The 18,271-nt window shown below is 50.5% G+C and overlaps 1 long non-coding RNA gene across 5 annotated transcripts; it reads right to left on the bottom strand.

The window, feature by feature from the left end:
* Positions 1-2,734: 2,734 nt before the first annotated feature.
* Positions 2,735-14,176, bottom strand: LOC103554369 (uncharacterized). 5 transcript variants are annotated; one of them, XR_011525052.1, is made up of 10 exons: positions 14,039-14,176; positions 13,789-13,914; positions 12,497-12,757; positions 9,829-11,281; positions 9,074-9,224; positions 6,488-6,604; positions 4,885-5,116; positions 4,363-4,426; positions 3,633-3,695; positions 2,735-3,078 (listed from the first exon to the last, which is right to left on the bottom strand). It is a non-coding gene; the product is annotated as an uncharacterized lncRNA (long non-coding RNA). The 5 variants fall into 5 exon arrangements; XR_011525051.1 differs by lacking the exon at positions 2,735-3,078 and having other exon boundaries at positions 3,312-3,695; XR_011525050.1 differs by lacking the exons at positions 2,735-3,078; positions 9,829-11,281 and adding an exon at positions 5,972-6,111 and having other exon boundaries at positions 3,312-3,695; positions 4,363-4,431.
* Positions 14,177-18,271: the final 4,095 nt, after the last annotated feature.

Here is an 18,271-nt window from a genome sequence, read left to right as displayed (position 1 = left end):
GTTTGTTTTGGGGGATCCATGGGCCCCACAATTTTCTGGATAAGATTGTTCCCTCCATGGGGCTGGGAGGTTTGCCAAGCCTGCTTCTCAGAGGAAAGGGCTGGGGTTTGAGCCTTGCTGTGTGGACGGCCAGGCAGAGGAGCATTGCAGGAGGCCCCTCCCCCAGTGGGTGTCCATCTCTAAAGTGGTCCCTTCAGGGTCTCCTAAATTCTTCTAGCCTTCCACAGAGCATTTTCTGAACACTGACTCATTGCATTCTTTGGATTCTGCAAATTTGGAAGAACTCACGTCTTCCGTTTTGCATTGGTTGCTGGGAAGCTCAGGTTGAATCTGCAGTCACCTCTCATAATCAAATGATAGCTAAAAGCTTGCAGATTTCCTCTTACTCACACCCAGGGTTCATTTTCCTTTCTAGCCCCATTTTCCTCTTGTCCCAATTTCTTGCTGTATTCATTTTGTGTCTTGGTGAATGTGTGTAACTTGGTCAGCCACATCAAATCCTTTCTGTAGCGATTGAGGTACTCTGTAATTGAGGTGAAATTTAAGTAACATAAAGTTAACCATTTAAATCCAGTGGCATTTAGTTCATTCACAGTGTTGTGCAACCATCACCTCAAGCTAGTTTCGAAACATTTTCATCACTCCCAAAGAAATCTTCACACCCTTTAAGGTCACTGTGTGAGTCACGCCTCGCCCCTTTCCCTCCAACCCCTGGCAAGCACCCATCTGCTTGCTGTCTCTATGAATTTGCCTATTCTGGAGATTTTTTGTGAATGGAGTCATACAATATGTGACCATTTGTGTCCGGCTTCTTCCACTTGCATGTTTCAAGTTCGTCCATGTTGTGGCATGTATCAGTACCTCACTCCTTTCATGGGTTGTTTCGATAGATTGATAAATTAGAAATGTGGGTCAGCAGAGGCTGGGGGCATTTAAGTCACTCTAACACATGAAAGGAGGACAATCTCCCCCAGTCTCTCTAGCGAACGCAATAGATTCCCACCAAGGAACCGATGTAGTCTGGACGTTCCAGTATTACATTCCAGAGGTCTTGGGACCTGGGCACCGGCTGCTTCTCTCCAGAGATATTCTCCCAGAATAGACAGAGGTGTCAGTCAGCATTAAAATAACCTTGGCAGAAATCCCCATGCCAGAAAGATAGCCACAAACATAAGCGCCAAGGTACGTGGTGGCAGGAAGGGGGTTCTAAATTAAGTCTTGGGCTGTGAGTTATATTGACTTGGGTGTGGTGGGGCTGACCGGTCGGTTCTGCCCCTTTGCTGCATGTCCCTGGTTTGGCAGGTGGTGGGTGAGAAGGACCTTGTAAAGGCTAAGACGGAAACGCTGCCAAGAAATGTGGGATGACTTCCAGCACTAAGGCGCTCCATCCAGGCCAGAAAGGAATGGAGAGGGGAAAAATAAAGGAAGGCAAATGGATTTCAGCTTCTTGAATGGGACTTAGAAAAGCAAATCTAATGGCCGCTCAGCTCATGGAAAGGGGCTGCGTTACTGCATTGCTTGATTATTGACATCAGAGGTGACCAGAGAGATAACGGGACTGAGTGAGATGAAAATGACAGCAGAAACCACTGTGGGCCGAATCTCATTTCCTTCTGTGATATACAATGAGGCTCTTCTTTTTCAGTCTTATAACAATGTGAAAATGATGGTTTGGGCATTTTGGGGAGACTTTGGGCTAAGAGGAACCTGGGAACAGATTCCAGCCATGTCATCTCTAGTTAGATCAACTTGCAGATTTCTTCTCTGACTCTTAGTCTTTTCATCTTAAAAATTGGAGTGATAGCTTGGTTATCTCAAAGAATACTCTAGATCAAATCTGATAGTGCGGCCGAGAAGCCTGGCATTGCAGAAGGTGTTCCTCAAAAGTTTGCTCTTTTCTCCCTTCTTCCTTTTCTAAATCTTAGGAAAGACTCAGATCTTTATGTGACTATAGCTGTCAGTGATGTAACGTGAGACCCAACGCAGCGAGAAAGCAAAGGGATAAAACATAGTTTTAGTTGAGAAGACTTCGAGAATTCAAGTTGGAGGAGATAAGATAGATCCACGTGAGAAGAAATTTCAGAATAACCCCAAACAGTCATAACAAATGTAAAGTGGCGCGTGCCCCCCTTTATAGCCAGCTGATGGCATCTCCTCTGGAGAACCTCATCTGAAGCCACAGTGGGTGAACGCCATTCCACAACATTCTCCAGTCCGACACTGACATGCCATGTCAAATGATCTGTTTGTGGGTCTTGGCCTCCTTCCTCCAACCGACTGTGAAAACTGCCTGGCCCATAAACGCTTTTTTAATACTATAAATTAGCATTTAACAAGTACTTACTACATGAGAGGGCCTGTGCTCAACTCTTCGTACTGACCATCTCCTTTTTTCATTACCACAACCCTAGAAAATAAGTCATTGTATTATTCCTGACTAATAGAGAGAGATATAAGACTCAGGCAGAACACACTTGCCCAAGGTCACCGGGGTAGCAAGTGACGGAGCTGGCCTTGACTGACCAGCTGGACTTCAAGTTCCTGCTCTGAGTCCCAGGCCCAGCTGGCTCCGTGGCCTTCAGCGCTCACGCCTCCCGGTGCGGCAGGAAGGGAAGCAGGGGTCAGCGTGGGCCTGACTGGCTGCTGAGGGAGGCCCCAAGAAGACATGGTGACATCACTGGGCGTATTTGCACCGGAGGCCTGGGTGACCACAGAAGACGAGGAGACCGAAAGCTTTCTAGTGACACACATTGTAATAAGCTTTGAGAGCAGTGGGAGTGGGCGGCAGGAGGAGGAAGACTGAGGAAGCTTCTGTGGATGGGAAGCAGCACCCCCAGAGAAACCATTGCTCCGTCACACAAGCTGGGGAGATGGGCTTTGTGCAAGCTCGGCAGCTAAGGGTGGGCATGACAGGGAGAAGGAAAGTGGCCTGCTACTTGGAAAGAAAGTGTGAGAACAAGGTGCTTGGGAGGGGACGTCATCTCTTGGAGCCATAGCTGCATTTGAGAGCCAGGTCAGCCACTTACTAGCTGGTGACTAAGAAAGTCACCTTTCCTCTCTGCGCTGCAGGTTTCTTACCTATAAAATAAGGACAATAGTAGCCACCCAATGGGATTATCCCAGGATTAGAGATAATGCATGCGACATAATCAGCACAGTGCTCCCCCCGTGGATGTCAATGTTCGCTCTCCCTGTGACGGTAGCAGTAAGGAGTGGTATTAATATGTGTGTCTCTGTTGGCAGAGGATTAGCGTAAACCTTGGTTTCCTTTGAATGGCCTTGCCAGTGACGGTGAAAATCAAGAGTGTCTATTTCTTTTGTTAAAGCTTTAGAATCAACTATAGAATGGAGAGTGAAGAAAGTTGGTGTGTTGGGGTGTGTGTGTGTGTGTCTGTGTGTGTGTGTTGTGGAGTTGTGCGTAGTCTGAAGCATGCCAGAAGAACAGATAACGCTGCAGGGCAGGGGTGCCGCGGGCTGCGCGAGCACCAAGGAGGGGATTATTAACTCTCTTAAGGAGTAGAGCAGGCTTTCAGAGGCTGTGACATCTGCATTAGCTCCTGGCAGACGGGAAGAAGTCCCCCGGGTAAAGAAGAGAGAGCTATGCGGAGGCATGGAGTCTTGGTGAAGCTTGCCTTCTTCAAGGAACGAGTTCAGAGGGAGCAGAGGCAGGGAGGTTGGAGGAGGTGGCAGGACACCTGGAAGCAAAAGTGGGTCCTCTCCGTTCTTCAGCCCAAGCCGGAGTCTGACTTCCCACCCCAAGGAGCCCCGGACACTCTGCCATGTTGGCCTCCCCCTACCCACCACTCCACGTGGCAGCTCTGTGTTCAAACAGCCACGTGTTCCTGGCTGTGTGTCTGCCCCAGGGACCTCAGAGGGGAGGACACACAGGTGAGTGAAGCAGGAAGGAGCCAGGCAGGGACTCAGGGGAGGGTGCGAGAAGACGACACTCTTTGAGATGCTGGGCCTTCGACGGCCTCCGCAGCTTGTGCTGTGAGCCCTGCCAGGGTGGCCGCTGACAGTCTGCAATGTCTCTGTGGCCACGGGCCATGGAAATCGAGGGCGGAGATAGTTCTTGGCGAGGCACACCATGGTCTGGTACATCTCATAATTTCCTTTGGAGGCCTCCCTGGGTGTGCTATCGGTCACAGACAAAGATGTCCACGGGGGCTCCCATCACCTCTGACTTGTTTTCCCAAAAGTGCGGCTGGATCTTCTCAGTGCCATCTGCACTATCTCACTGGCCACCCCACCCGCCATCTGTTTACAGGCTGTCAGACAGCTGGCTGGGGTGAGGGGGACACTGTGTGACCACAGAATGCATAACATTGACTGCCTCCAAACAGAGGACCCTGGGGCCTTTACCTTGCTTGCCCTGGGATCCCAGCTGAAAGATGGATGTCAGGTTAGCATCTGCCGTGAGCTTCGCCTATGCTGACAACAATGACAATAATAATACCAGTGATTAACTGAGGGCTTATTAGGTACCAGGTACTGTACAGACACCTCATTGAATCCTTGCAGCAAGCCTGCAAGATGAGGGCGGGTTATCAGTCTCTTACTCCTGAGGAGGAAGCTGAGGCTCAGGGAAGTCATGTAATGGCCCAAGGGTCCATAGCCGAGTGACAGAGCTGGAAGTGAGCCCCAGAAGCACAGGACCTCCAAGTAGAAGGAGCTCCTTCCTCCTGGCATTCAAGGCTCTTCGGGTCATGTACTGATCTACTTGTCTGGCCCCACGCAGATGCTGCCCTGCCCACTGACCCATGGCACAGCTGCTGGCCATTCCTGATGCCTCATCAGCTTTCCAGGTTCCACTCCTTTGTCCCCCCCCCCCCCCCCGCAAGTTTCCTCTGCCAGGATCCCTGGGAGCATCTCAGAGGGACCCACCTGGTCCAAGGAGTCAGGGAAGATTTTCTCTTGCTGGCATTTCTGACGTCCAGCACTGCAGAGTCGATGATGACTCTTTTTGTTCTAAAGATACCTCCTGCTCATTGTTAGATCCCAGAGTACACAAGTGCATAAAGTCCAGTCTCATTTCCCTCGAACATCTCCACCCCCAAACTCCCCTCCCAGAGAAAGCCGCTGGGTGGTTGGTGGGGGTCCTCAGGTGTTCCCATGCCTGCGAAAAGATGCATATGTAATTGGTCCAGCCATGCTTCTGGTGGCTGTTCTCCGTTTGCCTCCCCTCCTCCAGCCCTACAGCTCTTCTTTACCCTTCTCTGCCCTGCTCTGTGTCTGGGAGGCTGACCTCGCAATGGCAGTGTCCTGGCTCCCATGGTCTCTGGCTTCCAGTGGGGCTGGCCAGTGGGAAGCACTGGCAGGAGATGGAAGGGCGGGAAGACAAGGACGAAGGACGCTGAGGGGTTTCCTCCTCCTCCCCTCCTACTTCTGCCCTGCACCCCTGTAGTTCTCCAAGTGGCTGGACTCCCTGAGGCTGCAGGCCCTGTTGGGTCTTTTCACAGTCCAACTCCCTCTGGACTCCAGTAACCTTGTCCCTCCCTTTGTCCCCTCAGGCCGAGGCAGGGCAGTGACTTCCTGCTGTTGCTGCTCCCTGGGTGCTTCACAACCCTTGTCGGTTTCCTTACCCCTCACCCCAGCACTGGACCAGGCCCATCCCAACACCATTTTCACACCTTTGTACACTTTTGAGTGTGCCGTCTGCTTGCTGTTGGAACCCTGTGACACACCTACCATTCTGGAATGCTCTGCCCTTAGCACTGTATCCTGAGCATCTTTCGGTATCAGGACCTGCATATCTATTCTTAAAGCATGCATGGTGTTTCTTTCTGGGAGAATTATAGCTAGAGTTTGAAACCAAAAAGAAATAGTGACCAGGTGAAGAGATGCATGTGTTGGTAAATGCAAATGGTGGAGAGAGCTGCAGAGGGCAAAAGTGAGTTGCCATGACAGAGATGGACAGGAGGGACCTGCTGGCTGGTCTCCCGTCACGCGGATGGACCAGAGCCGCTGTCACCTGTGTCCTGTTGATGGTCACTTAGGCCTTGTCCACAACTTCACTCTCTCAAACAGTCTGGTCTGTCTGCAACATTCTTGTACCTACATCTTGGTATCTGTGTCCTAAGATGTCTGGAGAGGAATTTCCCTGATGTGGAACTGCAGGAAAGAGATGTGGGTGGATTTAAAATTTGGTAGATTCAATAAATCATGCCCAAGGAGCGACTCTTCCCAGGGAGGCCCATGCGAGAAGAAGCCACAACTTGTTTGCCCTCTAGGGAGCCAGAGGAAGGCTTGTCCAGGAGCGAGCACTTGGTGGGAAGGTCCCCCAGCCTTCCTGGAACCGAGGCCTCATCACAGACTTTGTCTTTTTATTTAAAGTGGTGATAATGCTACTTGCCCACTGTCACTTCCCCTGCCTTCCTCTTTCCTCCAGGGAACCTTGTAATTGATACAAGAATGTTGCAACCAAATACCACAGAGATTTTTAAAAAATGAGATCCAAGAGAAAAGCCTGGAAGCAATTACTACTCACCCTTTCTGGTGATTCAGTTTGAGTAGATGCTTAAAGAGCACCCAATCTGTGCTAGTTCTGTGCTCGTGGTAGGAAGACATGAAGGATGGGACGCAGCCCCTCCGAGGAGCTCACAGTCTGGGGAGGGGAGGGAGGAGTTAATACAATGGTTTCCAAACCTGTCAGGGACCTGTTGCAGCGGAATCATCTAGAAGCTTTGCAAAAACCCAGGTCCCAGGGGCTCACCCTCAGGGCTTTCTGGTTGGCAGGTCTGAGGTGGGGTCTGGGACTCTGCAGTATTAAAAGCCCCCCTGGGTGACTCTGATACTCGGGGTGCTGTGGGCTGTGGCTGTAGCATGTCTCCAGGGGTGCATGATGTGGTCGCTTGGGTAATGTAGAAGTGGCTGAGCTGCATGGCCCAAGGGCCAAACTTGGTATTTTGTGTGACCTGTAATTTGGACTTACATATTTCAAAAAAAAAACCCCAAAATTAAACTAGTTTTCAGCCTCTAAAAATCAGGAGTTATCTCATTAAAATTCAGATTTCATCTCTTTGAAAAATCCTAACAACTTGCTACAGCACGTGGCTTTTTAGATGGGGCATGCATTCTCTAGTTTGACACAGTCCCCAGCACTCCCTAGTGTCTCTCTCTTAACATTGTCAGTTGCCATGTTGTCACTGGATTAACACTGCTCTTTTCTTATGGTAGAACTAAAGGAAAATGAAGTACTTCTTGTCCTCTGAATTATACTAAAAGTTGAAAAATGTAAGACAGACCAAGAAGTCTGTGTGTGTTATTTTTTTAAATGAGAGAGAGTGTATTTCTTTATGGAAGTATTCAATAGGCGCATCAAATGTGTCAAAAGACTATGAGCCCAGCCCATTGTCCTCATTTATACTCCCACCATAACCTTGTGCACCAGTGCCAGGAACACCAGATGGGGAGCCAAGAGCCTGCATTTCTCCTGCCCCTTCAGCCATTACCCCACCATGTCACCTTGGGAGCAGTATTTATTCCTCTTGGCCACGCTGTAAAACAGTGGTTCTCAACTGGGGGAAATTTTGTTTCCCCCCCTAAGGGACAGTCCCCATCTTGAGGTATTTTTGATTGTCACAACTGGAGGGAAGAGTTGCTATTGGCATCTAAGTAAAGGCCAGGGATGCTGCAAAAGATACTACAATGGGCAGAACGAGAGAGAGTTATCCTGCCCAAATGTCAACAGTGTTGGGAGTGAGCAGCTCTGCTATCAATGAGGGAGTTCCTCCCTTCTAGCTCTGAGAATCCATAAGGTTACCCTAGGAGAACACATACACAGAGAGACAGTACTCTCAGTTTTGGGGCTGACAAAGCCTCAGGAACAGGTAGAATCTTGGAGGGGAGTAGGATGGGAGGCAGAGAGAGAGAGTGTTCAGGTGAGTGGGAGTTATGGGCAGAGGCAGGGGAAGGCAAGTGCAGAGCATGGTCATGGCTGCAGAGGGGTGAGTGGCCTGGTGTGCCTGGGTGTGGCGGGAGTTGTAGAGAAAGCCTGGAAAAGCTGGGGCCCAACCGTTAGGGACAGTGTTCTCAGTGCGTAGGGTGGGATGAGGTCTGTATAGTTCACAGATATTCTGGCTGTCCTTCCAGGACATGATTGGGTTGTACTTCCTGCCCAGGGGAGGCACAGCTGGCCATGTGACTTGATTTAGCCATTGAATAGTGAGCAGAAGTGGTGAGTATCCACTGTGGGAGGAAGCATTAAAAACCGGGCATTCTGCATATCACTTTCTTCCTCTGGCACAATGACTCTCAACGTTCGGGATGGTGGCTGCTTCATCAGCCTGGAACCCTGAGCAACAAGAATGAGCAGGGACCTGCTGACCCACAGTGGATATGGGCAAGAAGTAACCTTTGTGTTTTGAGCCACTGAAATTTGAGGGTTGCTTGTTGCTGCAGCAGAACGTGGCTATCCTGACTGATTTAGACAGAAATCACTGGTGGTGCTGAGATGACGGTAGAGGGTACACAGAGATGGCGTGAATTATACTACATCCCTCAGGGAGAATCCTCCTTCCTGTCAGGATCACACTACAGAGTGGGTCTCAGTGTGTGCCAGACTGTCTTGAACACCCATTCCATACAGCCTGTGCTCCCTCTTTCACAAAGAGAGAGGGCACAGGCTCAAGTTTTGTCTTTAGCTAAAATTTCATAGAATAGTTTTAAAATTGAATTTAATTTTAGGGTTGGCTTCTATTCCTGGCAAGGGATTATAGCAATATAAGGGTTTTTTTAATGGAAAGCGAAGAAAGTGAATCATTTAAAAAACTTATATAACGCCAATAAAACACAGGTGGTATATACTTATGGCAAAAGTCATAAAGATAGTTGACAAATGACTGCAGTAGGGGGAGTAGAACGCATGGTATATGACAGAATCCCTTGCACAGGTGACCTGTCGAGGCAAAAGCTGTGGCCAGGATAACAAACACAACGCTAATCCTATTTCCAGGCATTCCTCTAACAACAAGGTGAAGCAGCTGTTACGCAATAGAATTCAGAGGGGCACAGAATACAGTCTGACGTCCTCTGTACCACCCCATGCCTGGCGCCCAGTAGGTGCCCGACCAACCTGTGTTGCATGAGCGACTGGTGATTGTGATTTCTGTGCCCTCCCTGGGGAGGGCTGCCATCTTGGGAAGGCTCTGGCTCTGCTCGACATGTTGAAAAGCTCCTGTGAGCACATCAGGCACGTGGGGAGACGCTTCAGAGTGCCACTCACTCTGCAAACAGAGGGGAACAAACTGAGGATCCCTGGGAGGGGAAGGGAAGAAGGAGCCATAGAGGCTGGGGCTGCTGGCTAGGGGGAAAGGGGAGAAATCCCAGGTGATGTGTGTGCATGTGGTGTGTGTGGGGGGTTGTTGGAAAGGACTATGGAGAACTGACATTGTTAATATGAGTTTTTAAACGTTTGCAGGAGATGCACAATGGAAACTCCCTCTCCCCCCTACCCCCCAAGAATGGATGAGCCCCACACTGCATTGCGCAGCGAGCTCTGACTCAGCAGAGGAGAAGGGGAGACCGCGGAAATGCTGGGGAGGCTCCAGCTATCCGAAGCCATGGAACTGTGGGTCAGAGGTCGTCTGACCATGATCTCGGGAACTGCTGAGGCTGCAGCTGCCCTCTGGGTACACATGAGTGAGTGAATGAATGAAGCACTTGGGATGTGACAGCCAGAGGCATTTCTTACTGTGTCCACCATGAACGGCGAGAGGCGAATCTTATTTTCCAAGGTGGCTGTAACAGAGTATTCCATCGCACAGGCTCTTCTACAATGTTACTGGACACTCCTCCCGTGAGAGGTGGTGTTTGTGTCCCCTCCCTTACCTTTATGTGGCTTGTGATGGCTCTGACCAGCAGAACAGGGTGAATGGATCCCGGGTAACTTGGAAGGCAGCATCCTGAAGGGCAAGGTGGCTTCCTCCTTGTTGACTGGGACACTTGCACTTGGAGCCCTGTGCTACCACATGAAGGGTATGAGTGCTCTGAAGCTGCCGTGCTGTGAGGAAGCCTAGCCACGTGGAGTGGCCACGTGCTCTGGTCTGCAGGGTTAGTCTTCAAGTCATCCCAATCCATACCTTTAGACGATGCTGTTCCCCAGTTGCAGGTCACCTCTGGGCTTCAAGTCTCTGCAGCTGAGTTCCTAGACATCGAGGAGCTAACCCTGCTGTGCCCTGATTGAATTTCTGACCAAACGAATACAGGAGCCTAGTCAGTGGCGATTTTAAGCTGCTAAATGTTGGGGTATTTTGTTACACAGCAATCAGTGACTGAAACACAGTGACTGAGTCTTCCTCATCTCTGAGTTCTCAGCCCACAGCACTGGGCCCGAAACCAAGAGGGGCTAGATAGGATTAGCTGAGTAAATCAGTGAGGGAAGAACTGAGTTAGCATGTGCCCCTAGGCAGGTCTGCGTTCCTTCTGGAGCCCCCCTTCCATCGCCTAATTGTATGTTCACAGGAACAGACAGAGCACCAAAGCTTTTGTGGTGACTGGATGCTCTGGCACCAGGAAACACCACCTCTTTTTCAAAGAGTCTCTGATGTTCTTTCCTTTCTGACAAATTAACTTTTCTGGTTTGATTGGCAGATTTGGTAAGCATAAGATCACGTGCCAGTGCCAGTGGGAAAAGGGAGGTGGGGCAGAAAGGGAATATGCAGGGGAGGGCTTTCACCATCCATCAAGCTGTGTCGTAGCATGTCATTTTCCACCCAAACAGGCAAAGGACAACACTGCATCTTTCAGAGGCAGGCCGCTGGCCGCGGTGCACCAAGACGGCTATCGGCTTACTCTCCCCTCTAGCTCCTCACAGCCCTGCTTCTCCTCCCGGCCCAGAGGCTGGGAAGAAATCGCTCCTGCTCCTGGTGGAGTCCACCTCCATTTACGTCCCAGTCCTGGATCGAGGCAGTAGGTTAGCCTAGACCATTTCAAATGCCGTCTAATGCATTTCCTTTGATTCATCCCAAAGCCGCTTTGCAATTGCTGTTGAAAGTTCCAACTGTGAGGGAGGATTTATAAGGAGCCAGGAGTTTGCCTATCTGGACGATACTGGTGGGCAACGTCCAGCTTAGGCAGTTGTCTGCTGGCTGAGCAGGAATCCATTGCCTGCTGGAGGCAGGAGGCCAACTCATTGCAGCCAGCCACGCCTGTGTCCTAACAGCAAAATCAGTGCATCCTGGGGTCTCGAAGCCCTGGGAGGTTTCCCTGACGCGTGACCCAAGAGATGTTGGGAACACTTGCTGCCATGACCTGGCAGGAATCACTGAAAGGCTCGATTGTGCTGTGGGAAAGGGATGGTGCTGTGAGCAATCCACATGGCAAATCAACTGTGAAAGTGCTCTGTCAACTAAAGCCTTGGAAAGGGGGAGTCCAGTTCAGCTACTCCCTTTTACTGGAAGGAAAGTCAGTAAGTTTTGAGTTTCTCAAAGCAGAGAAATATGCAGCTAAGTCATTTCACATAACCTGAAACCTCCATCTTAAGTTACATTTCATGCCCACACATAAAAGTGTGTGAGCTGGTGCCACCTATGGGCGAGTTGTGATGCTGCAGCCCAGCTCTATTAGATGCTCCACATGGATGGACAAAAAGTACCATAACGCCAATAGATAAAAAATGCAGAGGCATTTAAAAAAATATATGACTATAAATATTTGTTGGCATAGTTTGTTTTACAAGGAGGTAATACAAGCTCTTGGAACTGGAGGCTGAAATCATTAAATTGTATGCAAAAAGATGGAGAAAATTATGTTATAGGAGTTCCTCTTGGAAAAAGTTCTGTGTGTAGAGGAAAGGGATTCTGTGCTAAGTCTCTTTGGTTGTGGAGTAAGGCCCCAGGGGCCATGCTCCAGGAAGAGTGGACGGTCTCTACACTGCCTGCTGGGGAGGGTGGAGCCTGTCAGCTGCTATGGTTGGCCTGGCTGGGGCAGACATGTTGGAGGGCACAGCTGCATTGCTTGACCCAACAGAAAGGAATGGAGCATCTGCAGGGGAGTTTGGAAGAGGAAGACTACCAGGGGCAGCATGGGAGAATGGAAACTCGGGGGATGGGCATGCAGAGGAGGTGTGTTGCAAGGGGTGCTGGGTACCATCTCTCCTGCGTTTCCCCCATGGGAAATCTGTTTGGGTTTCGTTGTGGAGAATGCATAAGGGGTGAGAGCCTGGGGTGACCTGGGTTCTAAATAGAATCTTGGAGTTGAAAGAGATTTTAAGAAGTCACCAAACCCATTCCCACCCAAAGTGGAAGCCCCTCCCCCAACACCCCTGGGAGGTGCCACCAGCCTGGTCCAAACACATCTGGGACAGCGGCTCCCTTCTTGAGGAGGCAGACAGGGTCAGGGAGGAACTTCCTGTCTTTGGTTTGCTGTCTCTGTTTGGTTCGGAGGAGCTATAAATAACAAAGTGGCTACATTTCACGGTGGGGAGAGGGGGCATAACAGCAAAGTCACAACAGCTACTGGGTAAAGTGTTTCTACTGGCGCCAAGCACTTAACTTACACTGTCTCGTTACAGCCTTATGGGGAAGTCTTTCCTCCTGCTTTGGAGGGAAAGAAACGGAGGTCTCGCCAACACCGCTGATTCGCCTGAAGTCACACAGCTTGTCTGAGGAGAAGCAGGGGTTTGCACTCAGGTGCCTAGAGCTTTTCCCTGTCCCCGTTTCTTCCCTGTTGGCTTTACTGGGAGAATCACCCTCTGACAACGTTTCTGAGAGGGCGTTTGAAATGGGCTCAGCGTCGCGTCTGACTGTGGCCTCTGCACCTTAAGAGGAACAAAGAGAATTTCCAAAGTGGTCAAGTAAGTTACAAAGGAAACCTGGAGAATAAATGATCTCTGAGGAATGTTTAGAGGAACTAGGATGATTTCATTTGGAGAAGGCTGATTATATAATGGGTCTTCAGGTTTATGAAAGATTGTTAGAGACGGTGGCCACCAGCTGTTCCTCATCTCCACTCTGGACCGGAGAGGAGGAAATTGGCTTAAGCCGCAGCCTGAGGGTGTCTATATGGAAGAATTTCCTGACGCTGGAATGGGCAGGAAAAAAAAAAAGCAGGCCCTTTTTCTGAGGACACCAAATGGAGACCAGAGTCGTCTCGGGGTGTGTGGGCTTTTTAGCAGCCAATTAATCGGGCTCACTGGGCGTGTGCCTTGGGATTTTGTCTCTAGAAGCTCTCCGGGTTGCAGGGGAACGTTGCAGGACCCTCTCTGACAATAGCCCCAATGGAGCTATGCCCCCATGATAGCCCAGTACCCCTTCCTAATGACAGACCGTGCCGAGCACCAGGGCATGTGCGTACGTGCACGCCAGCGCTCTGCCCCTGGCCTTTGCTAGCCCCTAACCCTGGGGCTAAGGGTGTCTCCTGGGTTTCTGGGGAGGGAGCAATGAATCATCTACGAGTAGGTCTAGCAGAGTGCCTGGCACGTAGTTGGCGCTCAGTGAATCATAGTCCTCTGCTCCCACCACCCAAATCTCTAGAACTTATGTGAAGTCTAAATAAGCTCCGTTTTTTGACAGTAAAATTATTTGATTTTGAGTTAAGTTCCACAAGGTTCAACAAGGTTAAGGTCTGCAAGGTTCAAGGGGTACAACTTAAATCTGTGCTCTGGGGATTTGCTGAGTGAGTTCATCTTCAAACCCGCATCTACTGCAGACCGTGGATCTCCGCTCTCAGCCCAAAGTGTCTGGGTGCTGGCAGAGCTCCCTCACCCGCCACTCCCGTCAGTCCAGCCAACCAGTCCCCTCCGGGTCTCGAGTCCTCCTTAGACACCCGGGAGGCCCCAAGTTATCTTACATCATGCTGGCTTCCACCCCAGTTCCTCCACGGACTTGCCCTGTGACAAGTGGCCTCGGATAAGTCGTTAACCTTCCGGCGCCTCGGTTTCCTCATCTGTGAGGTGGGAAGGACAGTCGTGCAGCCCTGCGGTATGGATGGAAGCAGATAAGGTGTGGAAGGCACCCGACACAAGGCCTCGTGCGCAACTGCCAAATGAATGTTGAGACGAGGGCCATGTTTGGGGATTGTTTCCAACTCTCGGCCATACCTGAACCTCTTAGGATCACTTCCTGGGTCCATCAGACTCTGGAGATTTATCAGACAACCTGAATTGGCCTGTGGAGGGACCCTCTTCTCTGCCCAAGTCCTTTCTCTGACCAGACAGATGGAACGTCCTCCCCGTTGGCAGAAGCGTTACAAAGGGAGCGTCTGCAACCTCCTCTGCGGCCTTAGTTTCCCTGGAGCAGCTAATCTGATTGGCCAGCGCTGGCGCCAGGAGGCGGGGGCACGGATGTCTTACTGCGCAGGCGTGTGGCTGGCCTCTGGCTGGCCGTGTTTTCTGCAGACTTCTTTCTCGCCCAAGGTGCCTTCAGAGTCCCGCACCCATTCTTCCAGGACACCCAGTCTTCCAGGAAGCCAGCCTTTGAGGGCTGAATAGATGCTTCCGAATTAGCCAGTAATTAAGCCAGAGTTCCTCAGATTCGGCACTATTGACATTTCGGGTGAGAAAATTCTTTCTTGCATACTTTGTAGGATGTTTAAGCAGCATCCCTGGCCCCAACTATTAGATGCCAGTAGCATTCCCCACCTCAGCTGTCACAGCCAAAAATGTTTCCAGACATTGTCAAACGTCCCCTGGGGGGCTGAGTGCCGCTGAATGAAGCTGAGGCTGTGATCCGCGTGTAGGAAGCGAGCCTCAGTCAGAGGTTTGGGTAGTGAGTTCGTATCAGACCTCAAAGGAGAGAGAAGGGAATTCTTTTCCACTAACCCTTAAACTCTTCAACTGTGCTGCTGGGTGGCTAAGTGAGAGGCCTTCTTTAGTTTCTTTATAGCGAGAGAGAAACAGAGCAAGAAATAGAGAGTGAAAGGGAGAGAGGCAGAAAGGGAAACTGAGGCAGGAGCCAGCAGCAAGTGACTTCCATGAAATTCCCAAGGGCACTCGGTGTGCAGGAACAGAGGAGCCAGCAGGGCGGGGCTGTGGGGGCCGCCCTGGGCCTGGGTAAATATGCTCTGTGGAGAGGACGGGCTGGCAAGTAAATATAGTGACCATCTCCACAGCAGTTCCTGGGGCGGCTGAAGTGCGGGGAAGGACACACAGCCCATTGTACAGAAACCACATTTTTTTCCTCCCTCTGTCTCCTTATCCAGCCGGTCTCTGCAACTGCCCTGGCCAGTGCTCCCCTGTCCAGACCTCTGCCCTGGGTCATCCCCCGCCACCAGCCGCCCCAGTCAGTCCCAGGTACTCAGTGCCGGGGCTGGAACCGAGGCCATGGAGATGGAGGCAAAGGAAACGAGCCTCCCCCGTCCTGGGCCGCTGAAAATAATCACGGCCTTTTCAAAGGCCGACTTCCCCTGGTGCCAAGGCAAGAACTGTCTGTCTTGCCACCTTTCAGTTCTTGTTAAAAAGCAGAAGGCATGTCAGGGCCGGGCCGGCCCACAGCACAGAGAGGGCTTTCTTCATAGCCCTGGACGGAGCTCAGCGCTCTAATGAAAGCTCTTATTAGCCCCAGCTGGCATGCCATTTTCCTGAGCTGGAATAAAAAATTGCCTCAGTCATCCTTTCCCAGGCTAATTTCAAAAGCATAATTACCATCATCGTAATTGATTACTATTTATTTTGGTCATTAATCGTCATGCAACCCCTTGTTACATGTGGATGAAATGATCCAGTGATATTTACGGCACGTGGCAGCTGTATTTGTTTTCCTTCAGTCCACATGTCTCCCTTGTCCCTTTCAGGGGAACCCCTGGATTTCATGACACCCGGAGAATCCTTCTCTGGCTTTCACGTTCAAGCTGCTAAACTATGGTGACTGATGAGAGTTGGGGTGAAAAGTTGGGGGTTCAAAAAAGATATGGATAGAGTGCCATGGTGGGGTAGCAATATTAAAGGGCAAGGGTGGGGGGACACCCTCCAAACTCGTGTTGGAGATGAGAGGCCAGGGAGGAGGTGGAGGGAGATCAATTGAATGATTATGAGACTGTTGTTTCTTCTCTCTGGCCCCTTGAAGGAGGCGGTTACCAAGCATCAGTGAGCAGTTAATTTGGGAAGAGAACTGATATTTTCTGCCTTCAAGACAGCTTAGACGGCGCCTGCAAGTAACTGCAGGAGGATCATAATGTGCCCCATAATAATGACAATGTGCATACAGCTCCCACTTTGCCCGAGCTCTTAAGGTCCAGTCAAATGCAATTCCCGCAGATTAGTTTAATGCACACCCACTCTTGAGACAGAGCAATGTTTCGTCCCCATCGTCCCACCTACTATTAGGTATTCAGCTCTCCTGAAAAATCTGGAGGTTAGGACAATAAAGACAAGTGAGCAGAGGCTAAAAGCCTTAAATTCCACGAAGGTGGTGCTCTTACACCTGCTGCCTCCTACTGGGCAGCCGAGCTGGGTCCAGGTGGGACCTGACTCTGGCTGAGGCACAGGCAGCACTTGCCTCTGAGCCATCTACCCCCTTGATTGGCGGAAGGATGGGTGCCAAGTTCAAACAGGCCAATCAGAGTTCTTCCCTAGAAGTTTTGAAGCTGGGACCAATAACAGCATGAGTCAGTCCCTCCTTCGTGCTGGAAGTAAGGAATCGTTCATGGACAATGTTTCATTCACCTCATGGATGAAACCAGCCCACAGTGGGAGGGATTTAGTCAATACTCAGAGAGAAGCTCGTTTCAGAGATGGAGGGTGAGTCCTGGTGGGCATTTAAGACCCCGCTTCCAGTTATTCCTAAAACATGGAAGAGGGACACTGAGAAGAGCTCAACAAGTTGTGCCCTGCATAACTCCAGCAAGTGCCATTTGTATGGTCACCTTGTGATAGTGGCCCCTGGGGTTGTGCAGTGTGCAGCTTGCACAACTGTACGTGGTGACCCCATCTGGCAGCAATCCCTACCCTGTCTTCAGCTTACTTGGAGATACTCCAATACACTGTTATTAAACTCTCCTTTTTGCCAAATCCAGTTGGAATTGGATTTATGCCACTTAAATCAAATGAGAGCTAAATAATATGATAATAGATATCCCGAACCACAAAGAAAAAAAAAGATGTCACCTCCTTCCCCCCAGCTTATTCTGGATAGCAGGAAGGAAGTACCTGTTTTTCTTAGCTATTAACTCTGAATTTACCAGACCTTCAGGGAGTCAGGGAGGGGGAAAAGAAGAGTAAACCTAATTTGCACCCCGACCCCAGCCTCAGTCCTGGGGTGCCAGGCCCCGCAGAGCTGCCAGGCCATGCAGAAGGTGGGTGAATGCAAACCATTTCCAGAAGGCCTTTGAGCTGGCTGCGTGGGAACAGCTGCACGGCTCCCTGATGGGTGTCCGTGTCAACGCGGACTCAACATTTTCCAGGGGAATGGGACTGAGAGAACGTCGTGCTCCGGCCAGATGCAGCTCCAGAGGGTGGGGAGACGCCAAGGAGGAGGGAAGGCGGCCAGGCAGAACGGCAGCCCTACCCACCCGGGGGAGAGAGAATGAGGAAGAGTCTTGAAGAAGCTTTAAATTCATAGCTCCTGCATTCCACCCTTCGAGGGCTTTCTGGGTCTCCGTGGTGAAATATGTAGAAGCTTGATTTCAGGAATGAACAATAATCAAAGGATTTTTTCAGGGGTGGGAGGAGGAGGAACCCTGGCAGAGTTCTTAGTGAGAAGGCAGAGGGAAGAGAATTCAAACAATCCCCAGGAATGTAAATAAGTGCTGTACAAAGAGACGTGGGTGGTGCAATGGGATTAACGTGGATTTTGCAATCAGCCTGATCTGGGGTCACGTCCCGGCTCCGTGGGAGCATAGAGTAGCCACGTCAATTCTGGAAGCCTCGTTTCCTCGTCAAAAATAGGGATAATAGTGGGGGCCGGCCCCGTGGCCAAGTGGTTAAGTCCGCACGCTCCACTTCAGCGGCCCAGGGTTTCGCCGGTTTGGATCCTGGGCACGGACGTGGCACCACTCATAGGGCCATACTGAGGTGGCATCCCACATGCCACAACTAGAAGGACCCACAACTAAAAAAATATATATATACAACTATGTACTGGGGGGCTTTGGGGAGGAAAAGGAAAAATAAAAAATCTTTAAAAAAAAAAAAAATAGGGATCATAGTACCTGATTGCGTGTGGGGACGGTACCCGACGCGAACATCAGTATAGCAGAGTGGCCCAGGAAACAGCACAATGCCAGAGTGTGAGTCTTGTTGTTGCTGTTTCTCCCCCTTCCATGTTCTTGACTCCATGCTAGGTTCTTGTATGCATCTTTTCAAATACAACTCAGTTCTCTGCTTTCATCTTCAGGC

The sequence above is a fragment of the Equus przewalskii genome, chromosome 13, assembly GCF_037783145.1.
Source record: "Equus przewalskii isolate Varuska chromosome 13, EquPr2, whole genome shotgun sequence".
NCBI lineage: Eukaryota > Metazoa > Chordata > Mammalia > Perissodactyla > Equidae > Equus > Equus przewalskii.
Note: the sequence above shows the minus strand (reverse complement) of the source record. Positions and strands in the feature narration are given on the sequence as shown.